The following is a 20,189-nucleotide window of genomic DNA, read 5'->3' as shown; positions in this document are numbered from 1 at the left end:
AAGAATTTACATGCAGTCTAAAAAATGTAAAATCATGACACACTCATCTTCTGCCCTGGAAGGATGATAAAGAAGTCAGGCATTTGGCTTCACATTGTAGCATTCATTCTTTAGAATTGAAGGCGGCAAAGGGCCAGAAGGGCAGCATGCGACCTGCCAGTTTCCTTTAGAATGTCAGCATTCCCCGAGTTCCCACACCTCCAGTGGGACATTCCTGCCATCATGCCTTGGAATGTAGAACGCAGACACGCCACCTTCTGTTTCTCTCTGCCACGCTTTCTCCACGCACAGCCACCCGCCTCGGTTCCCAGCGCCTACCCTGTAGCTTTTGTCTGATGTTGACTGAGTGTCCAGCACCCTGGTGGTGTGGGGAATCCAGCACACCACCAGGGTAGGAGATACAGTCTCCGTGCTTCAAAATAAGACTCAGGCTCTCTGGGTTCAAACTCTTCATTTACTAACTTGCAGTCTTGAGCGAGATGGTTGGTTTTTCCAAGCCTCATTTTCCTCATTCATAGAATGGGTATAATACTTGAATTGTTGTAAAAATTAAATGGATTAGTCACATGGTAAGTGCTTAGGAAATGTTGGCTGTTAAATGAGATAATGAATATTAAGTAGCTGGCATATGGGAAGCAGAGGTACCCCAGTTCTCCCTTCCCAGCTCCCGTGACCTCTTGCCATCTTAGTGATCCCCTAGGTAGCGTTGTAACAGAGTATCGTATTTGTATCGGTGTCTCTCACGGGATGGTCAGCTCTTTGAGGGCTGGGAGTTTACAGGATATAAGGCTCACATGCCCAAGTTGCCAAGTACATTCTAAATGTTTAAGGTGTTCTGGATTAGGAAGAGTATTTTGGGGATGATGTGCCTCCATTCAAAGGGGTAACACACCAGTCGTTCCTCCCTTGGAGCTACCTCATCCTAGAACATGCCAGCAGACTTCCATTTATTCACTGTTGGAAATAAAGCTTCATCCTATTGGATTAGCAGTAGAAATTAAAAGCAAAATTAGGCACAGAGCTGTGAGGGGATGCATCATCAGTCTTGGGCCTGACAGAGAAAAATGGGACCCCAGCTTCCAGGCAGTTCTGTTTCAGATTCCAACTAGATCACCGGGGGGTTGTTGAACGCTCTCATCCTACTATGTCCAGGTGACTGACCCTCCCTGATTTGGCACTAAAAGTCTCATGTCCTGGGAAAATTCTCGGTCCCTGGCAAACTGGGACAGTGGGTCACCCTTTCAGGCCTCAGAGTGGGAATACAATTTGGAATTCAGAAGCTGGGAAGAGGTCACTCTGGCCAACCCAGTGATGAGGGCTTGCCTCATGGCTCCCACTGGGACCTGCTGGTCAGCAGCAGCCTGGGAACTCACTTCATCTGGTCTCCAACAGGGAGGGGGGACTGGAGCACAGACACAGACGTGACAGATGAGCCATTTCTCATGTAAATGCAACAGCTGAAGATGAGTTGAACTCAAGCAAATTCACAGTTGGAGGAAACGAGCCCAAATGATGGTAGTAATTAGAAAATGGGCCAGGCCCTGATTGAATAAGCAGGCTGCTGTGGGCCCCTGGCAGCCTGGGAGTCAGCTGACAGAATTGAGCTAATCAGAATTATCATTAGCAAGCACAAATAACCAGCAGTGTTTTGTTGGCCTTTCACTAAACACAAAAGCAGACTCAGAGAGGGCTGTTAGCAGTGCAGTCGCTGCTGAATAAAGAGCTGATGAGGGAGGAGGAGAGAGGCTGGGGGAGGTGGGGAGGAAAGGCAGGAGGGGGCTTGCTTGCCCTCATGCACCTGCTGACCCCTGGGTGACCTTGGTCCAGGGCCTTCTCCTGTCTCCAGGTTGCTATTTCCTTATTTCTAAGGATGAAGGTGATTGGTAGACCTACCTTGCAGAAGTGCCGCTGGGAAACCAGATGTTATCACAGTGCTGCCCTTTTACCTTATAAGCAGGTCACTTGGGCCATAGAAGCTCTTCGATCAAATCAATGTTTCTTAATAGGGGTCCACACACCAGCTGCATCAGAATCTTCTGGAGCTGATACTTTAAAATGTGCTTCCCTGGGCCTCACCACAGATATGCCAAATCAGAATTACTGAGGTTACTGCCTACTACCAAGCACCCTCCATCTTCATCTCAAACTATAATGTGCATATGAATCACCTGGGCATGTTGCCAAACTGTAGATTCCAATTCAGTACACCTGGAATGGGATTGAGCGTGCAAATTTGATCTCAGGGGATGTCAGTGCGGCTGGTTCCCAGACCACATTCTGAGGGGCGAGATGCTACATGACAGTTACTTTCAGATGTGACAATTACTATTTGTAGCCCTTCATCTCTTCTTCTCTAGGATGGGAGGCTAGCTCAGTGAGGTGGGGAAGTAAAGCAAAGAAGAAAAATCTTAAGCATCAGTATTGGCGAAGAGTATGCCTCAAAATGTCAGTCCTGGAATGAATAAGTCATGGGAATAAAAGGCACAGCATAGGGAATATAGTCAATGCTATTATAATAGCGCTGTGTGGTGCAGATGGCGAGTGAGCGTAGCGTAACATATAAACCTGACAATCACTGTGTTGTACACCTGAAACTAATGTGACATTATCGTCAACTATACTTAAAAAAAAAAGTTGGTCCTAAGTAATGCTCAGTGAAAACAGACTTCCTTCCCTTGGTCAAGAGAGTTTATAAAATGCTGCATCATCTCCAGCCCTGAAGACCCACAGTGTATAATTGCAGATTAAAGACTTTGAGAAGTCAATGAAATAAAGAAACTGGTTCAGTTTTGTGTAGCCCACCTAATTTAACCACATTTGGCCCCCTGAAATCTTTTTTTCTTTGGTTATCACTCACTGACATCTTTTTTTTTTTTTTTAAGATTTTATTTATTTATTCATGAGAGATAGAGAGAGAGAGAGGCAGAGGCAGAGGGAGAAGCAGGCTCCCCGCGGAGCAGGGAGCCCGATGCGGGACTCGATCCCAGGACCCTGGGATCATGACCTGAGCTGAAGGCAGACGCTTAACCGACTGAGCCACCCAGGCGTCCCACTCACTGACATCTTATAAAGATCATGATCCATTGAGCAAACTTTGGGCAAGACCTCATCTTTGTGATATGTCTCCAGATTTTGAGTTTTCCCTCCGTGTCTCCACCTGGGCCCCTGCCACACCCACCCCGGCTGCATGGGGGACGGAAGAGAGAAGATGGAAAGAGGGAGATGAGAAGGAGATGAAACTCCTCATAGTGGAGGGCCTCACAGAAAGAAAAGAAACCCTGTTCATTCTCACTCCTCGGTCCTCCTCCATGGTCCAACACCCATCACTGAGTTCTTAGCATGTTCAAGCATACTCCCTTTACTTCAAACAAGTGTGGTTGGCAGTTTCTCCATATCTAAACCACATTCCTCTCCATCCCTCCCTGCCATTACTGCCATTCTGTCGCACCAGAGCTCCCACTCCTCCCCCAGTTGGCTAACGATTGAGGTTCATGCACCTAATGATTTTAGGCTTTAGCTCCAAACCCTACTGCCCCCCCCCCCCGCCAAAACAATGGATACCGTAGGACCAGGGTACTTTGGAGACCAAAGAGTTGGAAAGCCTTGTTCCATAAAGTCCTCCCTCACCACAACTCATCTAGGCCCAAGCATATGCTGACCTTCTATTCCCCTAAGAGGTGGCCAGGTCATGCTTGCACTCCCCTTGGAGATGCTCGGGTGAGTGCAGTAGCCAAGGTTGGCCTGTAATGGCAAGATTGGATCAGGGCTCTGAAAAGAAGCAGAGACTCTCCCATGAGCCAGAGCTGCTCCCAGAAGAGCCACTGGGGGCTTTTGAAATGACCCTTTCTTACAAAAATTATCTGTGCAAAGTCCTCTGGGATGCTTCTTATCAGTCAGTTTCCTTGACTCGCAGCCCAAATTCTCGGACGTGGGCACAGGCATTGAAGAAGAGAGGGCTTCAGCCTGTGAGTCTTGCAGTTCAGCCTTTGCTACAGTGTTGCTCCCACTGTTATGTCACCACAGTGGTCGTCCAGCCCTGAGCGAGGCATGTAATGTCTGTGGTCCTCAGTTTTCCCGTATGTCAAAGAGCCCATATCAGGAGTCCCCCCAGCTTGAGTGCTGAGATGATGATCTCTGACGTGGCGTGTCCTCAGCCTTGTCATCTTTGGTCCAAGGTGGCTTCTTGCTTAGTGAGGCCTCCATGAGTTAAAGCCCCCCATGCCAGCAGATGGGGTACACACCAGCACAGACCCTAGCTGGAGTTTGCTTTCCTGGGACTTCGTCGGTTTAGATGACATGACTGGCGTGTGTGTGTGTGTGTGTCCAGTGTGGCATCAGCTGGGAGTGGTTGCTCAGGGCAACCCAAATGCCCACAGCTGAGTGAGAGTGCCAGCCAGGGGCCATTTTAAGAGCCTTGGCAGACATGCTCTAAAGTGTCAATTTAGAAAATAGCAAAGAAATGTGGGGTTATTTTCAATAACTGCCTTGTGCTGAGTTACTGGGAATGTGGCAGAATCAGCCACATGTCTTTGTCAGTTCTATTTATTCATCCTTTCCTGATGTCCAGAGAGCTTTTGCTTCCGGTTTGTGGGAGGAGGACTGGTTTTAGTTTTTTGAGTTTCTTTTGTTTTCGCTTTTGGTCTTGGTTTTGGTTGGGTTTGGGATCAGATGTGGTCTGGTTTATTTCAGGGCCTAAAATGTGCTCAATTACAGTGGAAGATGATGTCCATGTGAAAATTGTCAGCAGATAATATTGAGTAAATAGAAACAAGATTCAAAAATGTATTGGAAAATCACTCTAACAGACACTCATGTGTCTGTCAGTATGTCCACTAGAATCATCTAACCATAGTTGAGAAAGGAAGTGTGGCAAGAAGTATTAAGAGCCATTCTCTCTTGGTGGAATTAATGGGTAATGCTTCTTTATATATATATATGTACTTTTGGGGGTTTTTCAGGTTTTCTATCACAAACGTGTATCACTTTTAAAATAATCAGGAAAATCAGATCTTGTGATTTCAAAGGCCTAACCAAAGACCAAAGCTGCTCACAGTGACCTGCGTGCCCAGGACCAACGGCTCTGAGCATACTCTTCGCTCTGCTCTCTCTTCACAGAGCTGCTGTGATGGAAATGCTCGAAGGAGCAAGCTGGTGGGGGTGCAGACTGCTTGGTGATGTACTTGAAGGTGGATTACACAATTAGTGAGGACTTTCCCTGGATATGGAGTGGGCCCTCCTGGAATAGGGAGTTAAGCATCTTTGTAGACACTGAGGTGATGTTATCTTTACAATATGTGTGCATGTTTCATTTTGAAGCCTCTGTTTTAAGGGGAGCAGATCTCAGTGATTCCAAAGCACATGATGAAGTCTGCGGATTATGTACATGTAACATATCCAGCCCTGAGGGTACAGGCACTTCACTGCAAAGGGTTCTGTGACCTTGACGAAAGGTTTTGGTTAGAGTTTTTCCCGCCCGGATTCCTCTACTCAATTCGATCTGAAAAGATTGAGTTTTTTTAACTTCCAAGTTTTAAAAGAGAACAAAAGGGATTCATTGAAAAGAAGATTATTCTCGACCATGGAACGGTCTATATATACTTTATTAAACGAAAGCATATGTGTATGTATAATAACTACAAATAATTTTCAGCTGAAATTATCACGTGGATCTAGAGTTAATTCCAATCCCTTCTTGCTAAAGTATTAGCAAAGCCCAAAACCAGACGTAACTAAGGAAGTAACTAAGTAACTAACAACGTCCTGGTCTCAATCAGATTCTTGTATTATCTTTTTTTTTTTCCCTCAGACAGGACCATTCTCTTCTTCTGTCCCCAGGAACCCATGCCCCATTCTGTTTTAAACCACCCTGTATCTCTGGATTGATTCCTTTATATGGAGGTTGATATTCTAATCACAATGAATTCCCAGTTGTGGTTTAACTTTTTTTTTTTTTTTTTTTTTAGATTTTATTTATTTGTCAGAGAGAGAGCACAAGCAGGGGGACTGGCAGGCAGAGGGAGAAGCAGGCTCCCCGCTGAGCAGGGAGCCTGATGCAGGACTCAATCCCAGGGCTCTGGGATCATGACCTGAGCTGAAGGCAGATGCTCAACCGGCTGAGCCACCCAGGTGTCCCTGTGGTTTAATTTTTAAAGTACACAGTTTTAAAAACACTATTAGTATATTTCCTGGGGCTCCTGGCTGGCTCAGTAGAGCATGTGACTCTTGATCTTGGGGTCATGAGTTTGAGCTCCATTTTGTGCATAGAGATCAGTATATATGTGTGTATATATGTATATATATGTGTGTATATTTCATAACTCATTATTTCTGTTCCAGTTTACCATTACATACTTCTGTGTAATGCTCCCATGTCAGATTACTTTCCACTTCTACAGGTATGCCCTCTACGGCAACCTAAGAATGCCTACACTTACAAGTCACACTCTGCCCTCTCTCTTCACCTTGGCTGAGTGGGAATGTTTTTTTTTTTTAATTAACATATAATTTATTATTTGTTTCAGGGTACAGGTCTGTGATTCATCAGTCTTACACAGTTCACAGCACTTACCATAGCACATACCCTCATCAATATCCATCACGCAGCTACCCCGTCCCTCCCACCCCAACTCCACTCCAGCAACCCACTTTGTTTCCTGGGATTAAGAGTCTGTTACGGTTTGTCTCCCTCTCTGTTTTCTTCTTGTTTTATTTTTCCCTCCCTTCCCCTATGATCCTCTGCCTTGTTTCTCAAATTCCACATATCAGTGAGATCATATGATAATTGTCTTTCTCTGACTGACTTATTTCACTTAGCATAATACCCTCTAGTTCCATCCATGGTGTTGCAAATGGCAAGATTTCGTTTTTTGATGGCTGTGTAATATTCCATTGTATATATATATACCACATCTTCTTTATCCATCCATCTGTTGATGGACATCTAGGCTCTTTCCATAGTTTGGCTATTGTGGACATTGCTGCTATAAACATCGGGGTGCATGTGCCCCTTTGGATCCCTACATTTGTATCTTTGGGGTAAATACCCAGTAGTGTAATGGCTGGATCGTATGGTAGCTCTATTTTCAACTTTTTGAGGAACCTCCATACTGTTCTCCAGAGTGGTTGCACCAGCTTGCAGTCCCACCAACAGTGTAGGAGGGTTCCCCTTTCTCTGCATCCTCACCAACATCTGTCTTTTCCTGACTTGTTAATTTTAGCCATTCTGACTGGTGTGAGGTGGTATCTCATTGAGGTTTTGATTTGGATTTGCCGGATGCCGAGTGATGTTTTTTCATGTGTCTGTTGGCCATTTGGATGTCTTCTTTGCAGAAATGTCTGTTCATGTCTTCTGCCCATTTCTTGATTGGATTATTGGTTCTTTGGGTGTTGAGTTTGATGAGTTCTTTATAGATTTTGGATACTAGCCCTTTATCTGATATGTCATTTGCAAATATCTTCTCCCATTCTGTCGGCTGTCTTTTGGTTTTGTTGACTGTTTCCTTTGCTGTACAAAAGCTTTTTATCTTGATGAAGTCCCATTAGTTTATTTTGCCCTTGCTTCCCTTGCCTTTGGTGATGTTTCTGGGAAGAAGTTGCTGCGGCTGAGGTCGAAGAGGTTGCTGCCTGTGTTTTCCTCAAGGATTTTGATGGATTTCCTATCTCACATTTAGGTCTTATATCCATTTTGAGTCTATTTTTGTGTGTGGTGTAAGGAAATGGTCCAGTTTCATTCTTCTGCATGTGGCTGTCCAATTTTCCCAATACCATTTGTTGAAGAAACTGTCTTTTCCATTGGACATTCTTTCCTGCTTTGTCGAAGATTAGTTGACCATAGAGTTGAGGGTCCACTTCTGGGCTCTCTGTTCTGTTCCATTGATCTATGTGTCTGTTTTTGTGCCAGTACCATACTGTCTTGATGATTACAGCCTTGTAATAGAGCTTGAAGTCCAGAATTGTGATGCCACCAGCTTTGCTTTTCTTTTTCAACATTCCTCTGGCTATTTGGGGTCTTTTCTGGTTCCATACAAATTTTAGGATTATTTGTTCCATTTCTTTGAAAAAAGTTGATGGTATTTTGATAGGGATTGCATTAAATATGTAGGTTGCTCTAGGTAGCATTGAATGGGGATGGTTTTCAACTGCCTCTGATTTTTAACAGAGAGTCATTTCTAGACCACTCAGGGTAAACATTTATTACATGCTGAACATGTGCTGAAAATCAGGGTCCCTGCTTTCAAGGAATTCATTGGAAGTTTCCCTCCTGCCCTGTCATTACTGCAGCATCTCCCAAAGTGCTAGTTCTAAGGGATGTCAAAAGGTGTTATGTGAAAGGGGAGCTCCATATTCAAATAATTTTGGGACACAGTGAGTCAATAAAGCCATTCTGGTGTCTTTAATACCCTAACGTGCATCCTCACCCTCCAAGAAAAGCATGCAACGTGCAGATTTATTTGATCAGGGAATCCTTTCTCTACAGAGCTTTTTGTGTATCTAAAGCTTTGAAATACCCTTTGGGAAATACTAACTATGCAGTCTTATATAATCTACCTTCTCCATAATGAGCTCAGTTCTCGTCTGTCTGCTGAGTCTGTTAATAAGCATTTTTTTAAAAACCTATATCACAGACACTGTGGTGAGTGCTAGAGTGACAGTAGGTAAGATACATCTCCATTCTTTAAGAAACTCATGATTTTAAAAAAGCATACCCTTCGATCCATTACTTAGAGCTGCACCATCCAGTACAGTAGCCACTAACTACTTGTGACTGCTTCAAGTTAAATTAATTAAAATTAAAATTAGTTTCTTCATCTTCCTAGCCATATTTCAAGTGCTCAAAAAGCCACGTGTGTACTGGTTAGGCCACTCCTCTCCTGGTTTACAGGTGAAAAACAGGTAAAATTCAAAATCATATGTTCGCTGTTCCTCCCTAGGTCCAATGTCAGACTGTCCATGTCAGAGAGCAGCTCAGTATCTCAGGAGTGCTGTTGATCTCTGGGGCACCAAATCATAATTACACTTCACTGTGTCTGCCGAATTGGAAATTGCTGCCGAATGCCAGTCACACACAGTAGGATTTAATTCATCCCTGTGAGCATTTATATGAAAATGGGAATAGTCAGTATGGCTTGATTCCCATAGATAAGACTGCCAAATTTTGGCTGCCATGTGTGGTCTAGACTAATTCAAATTTCCCGGCCAGAGAAGACTAGATTCTTTGGCTCCAAAAGATATCAAATGAGTATTGGGATTTGAATGCAGGAAGGTTTTATTTATTGATATATAACAGTATGTCTTCTCTCACCACCCGCCTGTTCCACCACATAAAAGCATGAGGATAAGAGCATAGGCAATCCCTATCCTAGGGACTTGTGTGGTCTTAGGAACACCTCTTCCTGTGAAATAATTTTATACATAAAGTTCAGAGGTATCGGCTACCAACAAAGCCAGTTAGGCCATAGTGTAGTAGTAGAACATAATATGAATCAATATTAGTGCCACGCTGTTAATGCTAACAGATTCCTATTTACATTGTGAATCTGAATATACCTGGACCAATAACTAAAAATAAAGGCATACAGGTAGGTCTGGATGAAGAAAGAGAAATGCAGACTACTCCAAAGAGAACTTCCTAGAGTTCCTTGAATGGGCCGTGTCCTCTCACTGCCAGCCCAGAGATCCCTGTGAGCCCCCAGCCTCCATGTCCTCCTGAGTCCTCCTCAGCCTGCAAGTTGCAGCTTCATTGTCCCTTCCTCAGAGAGACCTCCCTCCCTCTACACGACGTTGGTTCCGTGCTAACTGCTCCCTGAAGCAAAGAGGGCAACCAAGATGGAAGCCAGCATATTGTTAAGGACCAGTATCAGAGGTGATAAGTCACCCCTTCCACCATTTTCTCTTCCTTAGAAGTGAGTCACTCAGTCCAGCCCATACTTAGGAGAGGGAATTAATCTCTATTTCTCAAAGAAAGAAATATCAAAGACTTTCTAGTATATTTTTAAATCACTACAGAGACCAAATTTTTTAACGGGTGATTTTGCCTTTGGCCTGTCCATTTCCCTTTCTTCTTTCATTTCCCACATCCTGCTGCTCAGGTCTGCTACTCCCCCAGAGCGCTCATTCCTCCAGAAATCACCTGCCTCCTTGAAAACTCCCGTGACCATTACCTCAGAGCAGTAGCCCCATCCTCCCCTTCCTAGCCAAGCTCCTTGAGGAAGACAGCCGAGCCCGTTGTCTCAGTAATATGCCCTCCATCACTCCTGAAACTTGCCCTTTCTCCTGAAGTAGTGCCCAGAATCCCTGTGCGCTTCCCTTTGAAACAGAGAAGAAACAACAAATAATATAATTCATGGTAGAGAGAAACCTTAAAAACATTGTGCTGAGCAAAAGAAACCAGACATGAAAAGTACAGACTGTTTGATCCCGTTTACATCGAATTCTAGAGCAGTCTAAACTAATGGACAGTGTCAGAAAGCAGATGGATAGTTGCAGGGTGCGGGGGTTCGGGGGGAGGTGTGGAGGGGTGGGTAGGGGATTGACTGCAAAGGGGCAGGAAGGAATTTCCAGAGGTGATGGAAATGTTCCATATCTTAATGTGGTGGTTACCTGGGAGCGTATCCCTATCAAAGTTCATCGAATTGTACGTTTAAGTAGAAGCATTTTATAAGACCAAATATACCTCAATAAACTTTATTTTTAAAGTATGCTTGGTAAATGCATTCAATATATTTTTACAACAACCTCAGTATTCACAAGAACAGTGATTTGATAGGTCTTTGCTGAAAACTCTTGTCTCCCAGCTGCCTGGGTGGTTAACAAGACAAACTGAAAGGGAAAGTAGTGACTTATCCCTAAGGGCCAATTAGAATATCTGCATTTTCATTGGTTATATAATAACAGGAATAATTTATGTCACAGAGACAGGTGGCTCTCCCTTCCCTCTGGCAATCAGTTATGAATGGTTGTAAACCATTCTGCCTCATTATCACTGGGGGAGATTTCAGAAAGCATCTCAGCCCTCAGTCCCGTCCCAGGCCTATTAAATCAGAATCTCCAAGGGTAGGGCCCACGCAAAGTACAGCTCTCTAGATGGCCCTCATGAGACACCATTGGTGAGCCCCAGTGAGATCGAGTATGGTGCTTCCCAGACTTTTCCCACACAACATCTGGGGAGCTTGGGGAGGATAAATGCATGGGTTCTACCACTGGAATTTTTGACTCAGTAGTTCTGGGATGGGACTCATGAATCTGCATTTTTAATAAGCTCCCAGGTAATGTTGATGTAAGCGGTCCAGGCATCACACTTTGAAACTAATACCATCTATTCCCCAATTTCTGGGCTGAATTGGAGTCCAACAGGATGCCTAGGCTGAAGAGTGGCCCCCTCATCTTGATCTTGTAGATGGCATCTAGCCCCACTACTTTTATTTGCTTAAGTTCAGGCTCAGTTCTCTCCACTCTGTCCCTTATCCCCCGAGTCAACCCTACACCCATACCCTGTCTAAACCATGATGGTGTTACTTTGCTGGCAGCAATCATCACCACACCCTAGAAGTCCATCCCTTCCAGACCTCACCACTTCAGCATGGCCCCTCACATGTATCAGAGTCCCCATCACACAAACCTCAGAGCTGCCAGGGCCCTGTGTTCCAGGCACATGGCTAGGCTCTGGGGGTACAGTGACAGGTTAGTCTTGGTCCTTAACGTGAGCCCTCCTATCCGTGTGGAGATACCAACAGTCTTAGTTTTCCCACTGGTAAAATGAGGGAGCTTAGCCCAAATTGGTCATCCTTAGCAACAGCCCCCCATGGGGGCTGGGGCCTCACCTCCTCTTCAACCAGATTTGCCATATTTTTTCATTAGTGGCTTTTGTGTCAGATTGCATTAGAAGAAATGGTTTCTGCTACTAAAATATGTTGTAAATCCACTGGATTAGGGAAGATTCTGATTTCCTTCCAGTTCTGCCACATTGTAGATCCAGAATGACATAGATTGCCCACTGCCTTTTTTTTTTTACTTCATTTATTTATAATAGTAAATTTTTTGAAACAGATTTATAGTAGAGATTTATGTCTATGTCTTATTAAAGTATTTCAGCATAGGAAGAACTTTAATGGCCTGTAATAATGATATACTTTTAAAATTTGGTATGTTCAGCTTCTGAGAATATAGTAATCTGAGGATAGGGAAATTTTTTTAATAAAGCTGTGTACCAAGTGCTGTGGAAAATGGGTTTATGTGTTACCTCATTTAATCTGCACATAATTCTGAGATAAATACTGTTTTAATCTCCATTTTAGAGAAGAGGAAAATCAGACAAGGTGATGAAGTAATTTGTCCAATGTCACACAGCCCTGTGGAGTCAGGATTTGAACACAGGCAGTCTGACCCCAAAACCCAGACGTGGCCTCTGCTGGGGCAGATTTTTGTTCAGGGACACACTAATTCAAATGATTTCTGATGATCTGTAGCAGCTAGGAGATTTCCTAAGGTTCTAACCCTTGGATAAAACAGCATCTGGCTGTGAGGGCCTGGTCAGATCACGTCAGCTCTCTGAACACATGGAATGTGCTCTGTTTAGTGACTCAAACAACATGAGAGTGTGTAAAGAGCTGGTGCTAAGTGCTAGGGCAACTAAAAAGGCATGTTGCCTGCCTCAAGAAATGTAATGTCTGTAGGTCAGATGACCCAAACCCAAAGCCTACAGAGGCCAGGCAGGTGTGAGTTAGCAAGCAGGTAGTAAGAAATAGGAAGCTCTGGGAGCCACCTCCATGCAACTCTAGATAATGGTTTCACTGGGGGAGTTGGGAGCCAGAGTTTCCAAATCAAAAGAAATAGGAACTCCAACATTTTAGGGGAACCCTTCAGAATTTTAAATGGTGGCGACTGATTAGAGCAGTTCTTACACTTTATTTTATTTATTTCATTTCACTTCATTTTTTTAAACCTACAAGCCTAACCCATTCTTTCTAGGAGTGCGATTTGCCCAAGAGCCATCATTTTGCACTCCTGCCTTATATAGAGCCTGTGGTGGGCAGGACCGGGTCTGGCCCATTACAATCTGGCAACACGTCCACAGTGTCTGCACGTTAAGTGTTGTTTGTAGAATTTTCCGCTATTTTGAAAGCCCAGAATTTCGAAGCATACGAAATGCAGCATCGCCGTGTATGTGTGCATGCGCGTTGGGGGGTGTCCCCAGTTCGGATGAAGCCAACGCGACAGTGGTCATTGGGTTGCGTTGGCGTCAGCTTCATACCATGCTGCTCCGTGCCCCATCGCCATCGCTGGTCCGCAGCGACTGTGGTGTCTCGGGCACCAGGAGACACAGAGCACATCTGTTCCTTTGTCTCTGGCTTCACCCGACACGACCAGTGTCATCGCCAGTTGGCATTTAGATTGTCAACCCCGTCGCTGCCAGGCCCGGGCTGTAAATCAGCTGTTGTTATCATATACATTCACTCTCAACAGTAGAGCCTTCGGGAGCCCCGCCACGCACCAACCCTGCTCTGGGGAGCTGGCAGACGGTACCGAGCGCTCACAGCACACACTCGAGGAATTTCATCTTCCTACTCTTTGAAAAACACAGGCAAATGGACAGGAGTCAAATAAGGTATTTGACCACATCCCACCTAGGTTGGTTTTAGTTGTATGGCCTCACGATTGAAGAGGCAGACTTTTCATGAAAGTTGGCACTCCCGTTCATATCTAAATTCCATTTTTAATATAAGGTTTCTGATGTGGTTTTCGCTTTATTTGGAACTCGCCCTTTCTTGGACGGTGACAGCGGTCTTTGTGCATCTACTGCAGAGGAATCTTACTAGGTACTCACAGGTGTAGTTTTCCCCTTGGTGTCACTGCTGTAAGATGTTAGAGTCCTAAGAGGTTCTCAGACAGTTACTCATTATTTTGGTTTCTGTTGTTGGTGCAAGGGTGCTTGGCATTTTGTATGAATAGATGATTCCAGATGGAAGAATTCTAAACATTTTTTGTTTCCAATACCGACAGCAATGATAGAGGGGATTTAATGAGTTGGACTGAGTGTGTTCTTGAAAGCACATGCACAAGCGTTAAGTGTACGCATGTACATACATATGCGCACAAGCACCCACACACGCAAACTACACACCAATGCTCATTTTTTCCAATAAATCTTCAAATCTTTCAAAACCCCTTCTCTGTGGATTTTTTTCCCACTTTGCTAATGGGATTGTATATAAAAATTTTCTTCCTTGAAGCTTTTGAAATGCTTTTTTCCAAAATTGATAGCTATGGGATTTTTGTTGTTTTGTTTTAAATTGTGGTAAAGTACACATAATGTAAAATTTGCCATCTTAACTATTTTAAGTATGCAGTTTGGTGGCAGAAAGTACACTCACATTGTTGTGCAACCCACACAACCATCCATTTCCAGAATTCTCTTCATCTTGATAGGTATGGTTTTTATTTTATCTTCTTTTATTTTCACATATGAGCCAGGTCTTTAGGGTGTGCAACTGAGGCCAGGAAAGGGAACAAAAAGTATGCCAAGAAAAGGGGCATCTGCTTTTATTTCTCTTCAGCTGAGGCAGAACTGCTCCCCACCTTCAATACATTAGACAATTTCCCTCTTATCTTGAGAGCAAAACACCATGTGCCGACAGTAGAACGATAATCACCTCTATTGCTAAAACATATAAAATTGCAGCTTTGTCCTAAAGTATCAGCCAAACGAGTGAGGAAGGAGCCCTCACACGTAAAAATTGCTTTAGCTCTCTGAAGCACATTCCCTTTAGGTAAAATCCATGTTGTTTTCATGGTTCATTAATTGGGAATCGGAGACTACAAAAAGAAAGGAGCTTGTCTCCTCCCATACTCTGAAAGCCATACCAGTTCTGTTCTAAGAGGCTGCAGGCACGTGCAGAGTTTATTCTTTTTTTTTTTTTTTTAAAGATTTTATTTATTTATTCATGAGAGACAGAGAGAGAGAGAGGCAGAGGCAGAGGGAGAAGCAGGCACCCCGCAGAGCAGGGAGCCCGATGCGGGACTCTATCCCAGGATCCTGGGATCATGACCTGAGCCGAAGGCAGATGCTTAACCGACTGAGCCACCCAGGCGTTCCAACGTGCAGAGTTTATTCTTGCTTTACTACCTGTGTTTTCTTCCTGATGGAGCATCACTGCTCGCCCACAGCAGGAAAAACATTGGACTATTTATGGCTAGGTCAACTTTACAAGCCTGGTAGTTTGGGGACCCATTTATAATCCCATGGGCCTTAATCCTACAGAGTCACACTGGCCGTGGTATCCTCAGGGTGCAGCAAACTGTTTCTGAAAAGCTCCAGACACCAAACATTTTAGCTTGTGGGCCTTAAATGGTCTCTGTCACAACTGCTCACCTCTGCCTTTGGAGCGGGAAAGCAGCTAGAGACAATGCAGACATGAATGGGCGTGACTCTGTCATCCCAGTACAACTTTACTGATGGACGTTGAAATTCGAGCCTCGTAGAATGTTCCTGTGTCATGGAATGGTCTTCTTCTTTTTTTTTTTTTCCAACTACTTAAACATGTAAAAACTATCCTTAGTCTATGGGCCATACAAAACAGGTGTGGACTGGATCTGACCTGTGCGCTGTGGTTTCCAGTTCCCTGATGTAAAGGAAAAAATGGGATTCTGAGGCCCATTGAGGAGATCCAAATGATAGATGTCAGGCAAATACTCGCTCTGCCAGGTATTAACCATGGGCAGGCCACCAACCTCTGCAAGCTTCAGTTTCTCTATGGGGGAAGCATAGTGGCCTCCCCATAGAGATGAGAGTCAGTGACAAAGTGGGACAGAATCGGGACACCAAGATCAGCCCCTAAAGCTCTCAGGAGTTTGAGCCCGTGTTTCAGCTGGTGCTAGTCTAACTCCTAGCAAGCAATCTTATTTTGCTAAAATGAAGATTTGGTTTGTTTCATGTCCATTTATTTCATTAACCTAATATTTTGTTCCTTCCGAAGGAATGGGACTGCTAAGATGCTACAAACTTCCTAAATTATAGGCTCCCTGAGGAAGAAAATCTCCCTGTGTTTTCATCAGACACACAATAGAGGTCTTATTAAGTGATGGCAAGCTCTGTCCTGTGGTGAAGTCAGCTCAGTTGAATGACTTCTATGAATTCTTTGTTTTCCTGGGGGAGGTAAATTCTTTCTTCAGGGACCCATGCCCTGAAAGTTCAGGGCACACCCAAAATGACAAGTCCTGTTTCTTCAGGGCTTCTTGAATGTCTGTAAGAGTTGGGCCCACTAAGCTTCTCTCAGAACTCATGAGTCTGTGACTGCAGCAGCCTAACCTAGACTGAAGGGCCTCACCAGCCAGTGCCTCCCCTCCCCCCCTCCCCCCCATGAAAAGACCAAGTGACAGAAGCAAACAAGGGAATTCCTTACCCTGTCCACCGCTCACATCCAGTCTTCAAAGAGCTGCAACCTGATAGGTGGCCACTGGGCCATTTTGAAGTCTGTCACAGCCCTCCTAGGGCGTGGGTGCATTCAGCCACCCTTCGCTCATCCCAAAACCAGGGGCACGAGGAGCATCTGCCAGAAATCAGTCCAGCTGTCCTGACACATGCAGGGTGTGGGAGGGAGGGGGTCAGACCTTTTGTAGCGGTGTGGTCCTCAAGCCAGGCTGTGGAGGACGTGGGCTGGCAGAGAGGGGAAGGAGGAGGGAGGGGCAACTGCCAGCCAGAGAGGCCAGGACTGTGCCTCATTGGGTTATAGGGGGCATCACTTTGAGCAGGAATCAGGTTGGATGCACGCACGTACTGTCATGGTCAGGAGCTCATGGTGCACCAGCAAGAAGGATGGCATGGGGAGAACATGGTCACTCCATCTCCAGAATAACTCAAGATGTTCAAATGCATGGAGGAGCAGAAGGGGGCCCTGCGGGGCTTTGGTGAGGAGATCTGGAGAAATGCAGTGATGATGAAACATTTTGATTCATGCGCCTGCTTTCATGATGCCTGCTAAGGCAGCCTGTCTCCCCATATGGAGTGTGTCCGTAACCCATCTCCTGTGGTTAAATGAGAGAGTTTCAAAAATGTGCAGCTCTGCCTTTATGAGAATCAGTATAAATCAAGAGACTGAGTATGTTTACATAAAGCGACTTATTTTTAATGCTTGCAGGATTTGGGAAAAGAAGAGCAGTTTGATTCTTGTATCATATGAATAAATATTCTCTGTGGGTGGCAGGTCTGTGTGTTTATCTATCCATACATATGTATACATGTACTTGGAGGCGTGCATATATGTGTGTGTGCACGCACACACACACACACACACCCCTCCATTTGGGAACGCCCTCCATGTCGGTAATGTGGACTGCTATTTAGGAACAGAATTAATCAAATAAATATTGTTCTTTCCTGTTTAGGGAGGTCTGGCCTGCCCTGTTTCTATTTTTATTTCTTTTGGCTTATTTGCCACCCACATTCCTAAAAGAAAGCAGAAAGAACATTTTTAATTCCTGTGTGCTGGTTGGAGCCCATGTACACTTTGAACTGGGAGAATTCTTTTAAAAATTCTGTAGCCCTGCCTGCCCACCCTGACAAGAATTCAGACTTTGGGATGCTAGCAGGGCCCTGAATGCGGGCCTCCCATGAATGGTTCTCCTGGCCACGCCCCTGTTCCATGGTCAGTGCTGGCTTTGTGTGCCCCCTGACTCAAATAGACTCAGCTCAAAGTACTTGCAGGTATGCAGGAAGATCTGTTCAGCACAAGGCCTTGTGGTGTAGTGTAACTGGTTAGGAAGACAGGTTTTCAAGTTTCCACCTTGGCTACCCTCATTACTAGCAATGTGACTTTGACCAGAGTACTTGACCTCAGTTCCCTCATCTGTAAGACGAAGATAATACCACTAAGACTGCTGTAAGGACTGAATGAAATAATGAGTGTCCAGCCAACATTGAGCACAGCGTCCGGCATAGAAAGGGTGCAGGAAGTGATAGATACTACTCTGTTAGGAACACAATATTATTGACTCATTGAGGCTCTTAACATCATTGCCCCATCTTGTTCACTCCATCTTTTGTGACCTCACACTAATTCATTCATTCATTCATTAAGTTAGTTATGTATGAAGACTTGTTCCAAAAATAATTTAAGGTGTCTGGTATCAGCCTCCCACTGGAATTCTTTCTCCCAGTTCGATTAAAGAGACACAACTATGTTAAGAAAAAGTTTTAAGAAAATGTTTAGGCCCAATGCTTGATCGTTGTGCAAGGCGGCAGCTGCTCTTCACTCCCTGGTCAGAAGCTGCCCTCCTGAACACAAGCTCCCTGCCTACAGGACCCTGGAGAGAAGCTGCATCCACGTGCTTCAAAGGCTCTGGGTGAAACAAGTGCTTGGAGCAGGAGAGGTCAGGGGGAGGGTGTCACGGAGATTCTCTAAGGTGGGCTCAAGGGCTGTGGTCCTGAGACACCGCAGCCTCCCTGTGCCCTGAGGGCAGGTAGGAGCTTCTGTCCCCCGCCCCTCTGTCAACAGTCCAGCTTTCCCACAGGGGATGGGCGGCAGAATAGATTGGGGTATTTTGCATTTGCTTGTTTTTCTTTCTTCTCTCTTGGTCCGGGGATGTCCCTTCAGCAAGCAGCCTGCTGTTTTTCCTGGGCTCCCCCTTGACACTGCCCTTCAGAGCAGAACTGCACTGCACCCCCGTCTGAGGGAGAGCTAGCTGCTAGACCACATTCTCAGCAACCAGCTTTAGAGCCACCGAGATCCTCTTTCTCTCTTTCCTTTCCCTGAGTCCTGGTCCCTTTCTCTGAATCACTCTGTCTCCCATTGAGGCAGCGTATAACCCTCACAGACCGGTAATAAGAGCACGAAAAAGTCAACAAGAGTGTTCTGGGCAGGAGAAGGGCATGGGGCTCTCCATGCAGAAGAAACAAGTGTACAAAGATACAGCAACAGCCAGAAACAAGGTGTGTGCAAGGCAGGAGAGAAGGAGGAGGTAGATCCGAGATATGTGCAGTCTCTTTAACTTGCTGGGACTTTACCTGGTTGGAGATCAACGGTGCATCGGCGGTGCTGATGATACCTGGGGGGATTAGAGCATGTGCTGCACACTGGTCACAGGGCACTGTCATATCACAGGCGATTCTGAGTCCTTCAAACTGGATGATTTGGAGACAACAGCTGAGGTTGATTCTTACAATCTAATGCCTTAGCACAATACCCCTTCCTCTTCTGAATCGACAGCCTGGAGAGCCGCACCTGCCCATTCCTGGAATTCTTCCTCATAGCGTCTTGGTGCCGGAAGAAACCTCACTGAGTCCTTGTCCCTGTATACAGTCGGAAATGACCTCAGGCTGACCCACGCAGTCTAGCTGACTTTGGTACTCACTCTCCCTGTTCCTCCAGGAAAGCTGCCAGTCCCAAAGGGACTTGCTTTTGCTACCAGTGGGTTAGATCTGGAGATAAGGAAATTGCAAATAATCTGCTTGACCTCCAGTGTAGCAACATGACCTGCCGGAAATGGGTGTTGGCAGGAGCTGAGGACCTGGAGAGGCAGGGAGATTGTGGTGGATCTGGTGAAATCTTGGCACAGACACCACCAGCACAGTTGTTTGGAACGGAGGAGGGAAAGGGGCAAGACTCCTGAGAAAAACAGAATTTTCAGGATGGTTAACATTCTCAAAGCACCCACTTTGTAAGGGAAGAAAAAAATAGCCAGTAACAAAAGAAACAAATGGATAATGTGGATACAACCTGGAGGTTTTCAAGTCTAAAAAAATGGCACTTGTAGGATGAAAGGCCCCGCAGAAAGCTTGCTTTCTGACCGGGCCAACACCCGCAGAAGGCCCAGCCTCGTTGAAGGAAATTCTTCCCGATATGTTCCCCATACCCTCACCCTCCAGCCCAGCCAGAAATGCTGTCCTTGTACTTCATGCTGCATTCAAACCCATGTTCCCAAGTCTGTCTGAGAGGAGACTGGGGGCTGATGAGAGGCGGGGTGCAGCCACGCGCCAGCCCCGGGCGGGGCCCTGGGGGGCTGAGGCCAGGCTGCTGGGCGGTGGGCGGTGAGCCCGCGAGCAATAACCGGTACAGAGCCCCAGAGATGCTTCTTCACCCAGGTGGACTCGCCGTTCCTCTTTGGTGCTCTTTCAGCAACCATTACCTTAACATATTGCCTTTTAAATGTGTCGATGAAGCTCCGTTACTGGAGAGGGCAACTGCATCCGTGCGCGT

At 45.4% G+C, this 20,189-nt stretch overlaps 1 protein-coding gene across 5 annotated transcripts in view; it reads left to right on the top strand.

The window, feature by feature from the left end:
- Positions 1 to 20,189, top strand: part of MOB3B (MOB kinase activator 3B) — a 206,582-nt gene that overhangs the window by 160,457 nt on the left and 25,936 nt on the right. The gene's annotated exons all lie outside the window — the stretch shown is intronic.

Source organism: Mirounga angustirostris, unplaced genomic scaffold (assembly GCF_029215605.1).
Source record: "Mirounga angustirostris isolate CCGP_5_RB_7025 unplaced genomic scaffold, mMirAng1.0.hap1 SCAF_15, whole genome shotgun sequence".
Classification (NCBI taxonomy): domain Eukaryota; kingdom Metazoa; phylum Chordata; class Mammalia; order Carnivora; family Phocidae; genus Mirounga; species Mirounga angustirostris.
The sequence above is the reverse complement of the archived record's forward strand: the minus strand, read 5'-3'. Positions and strand labels throughout refer to the sequence as shown.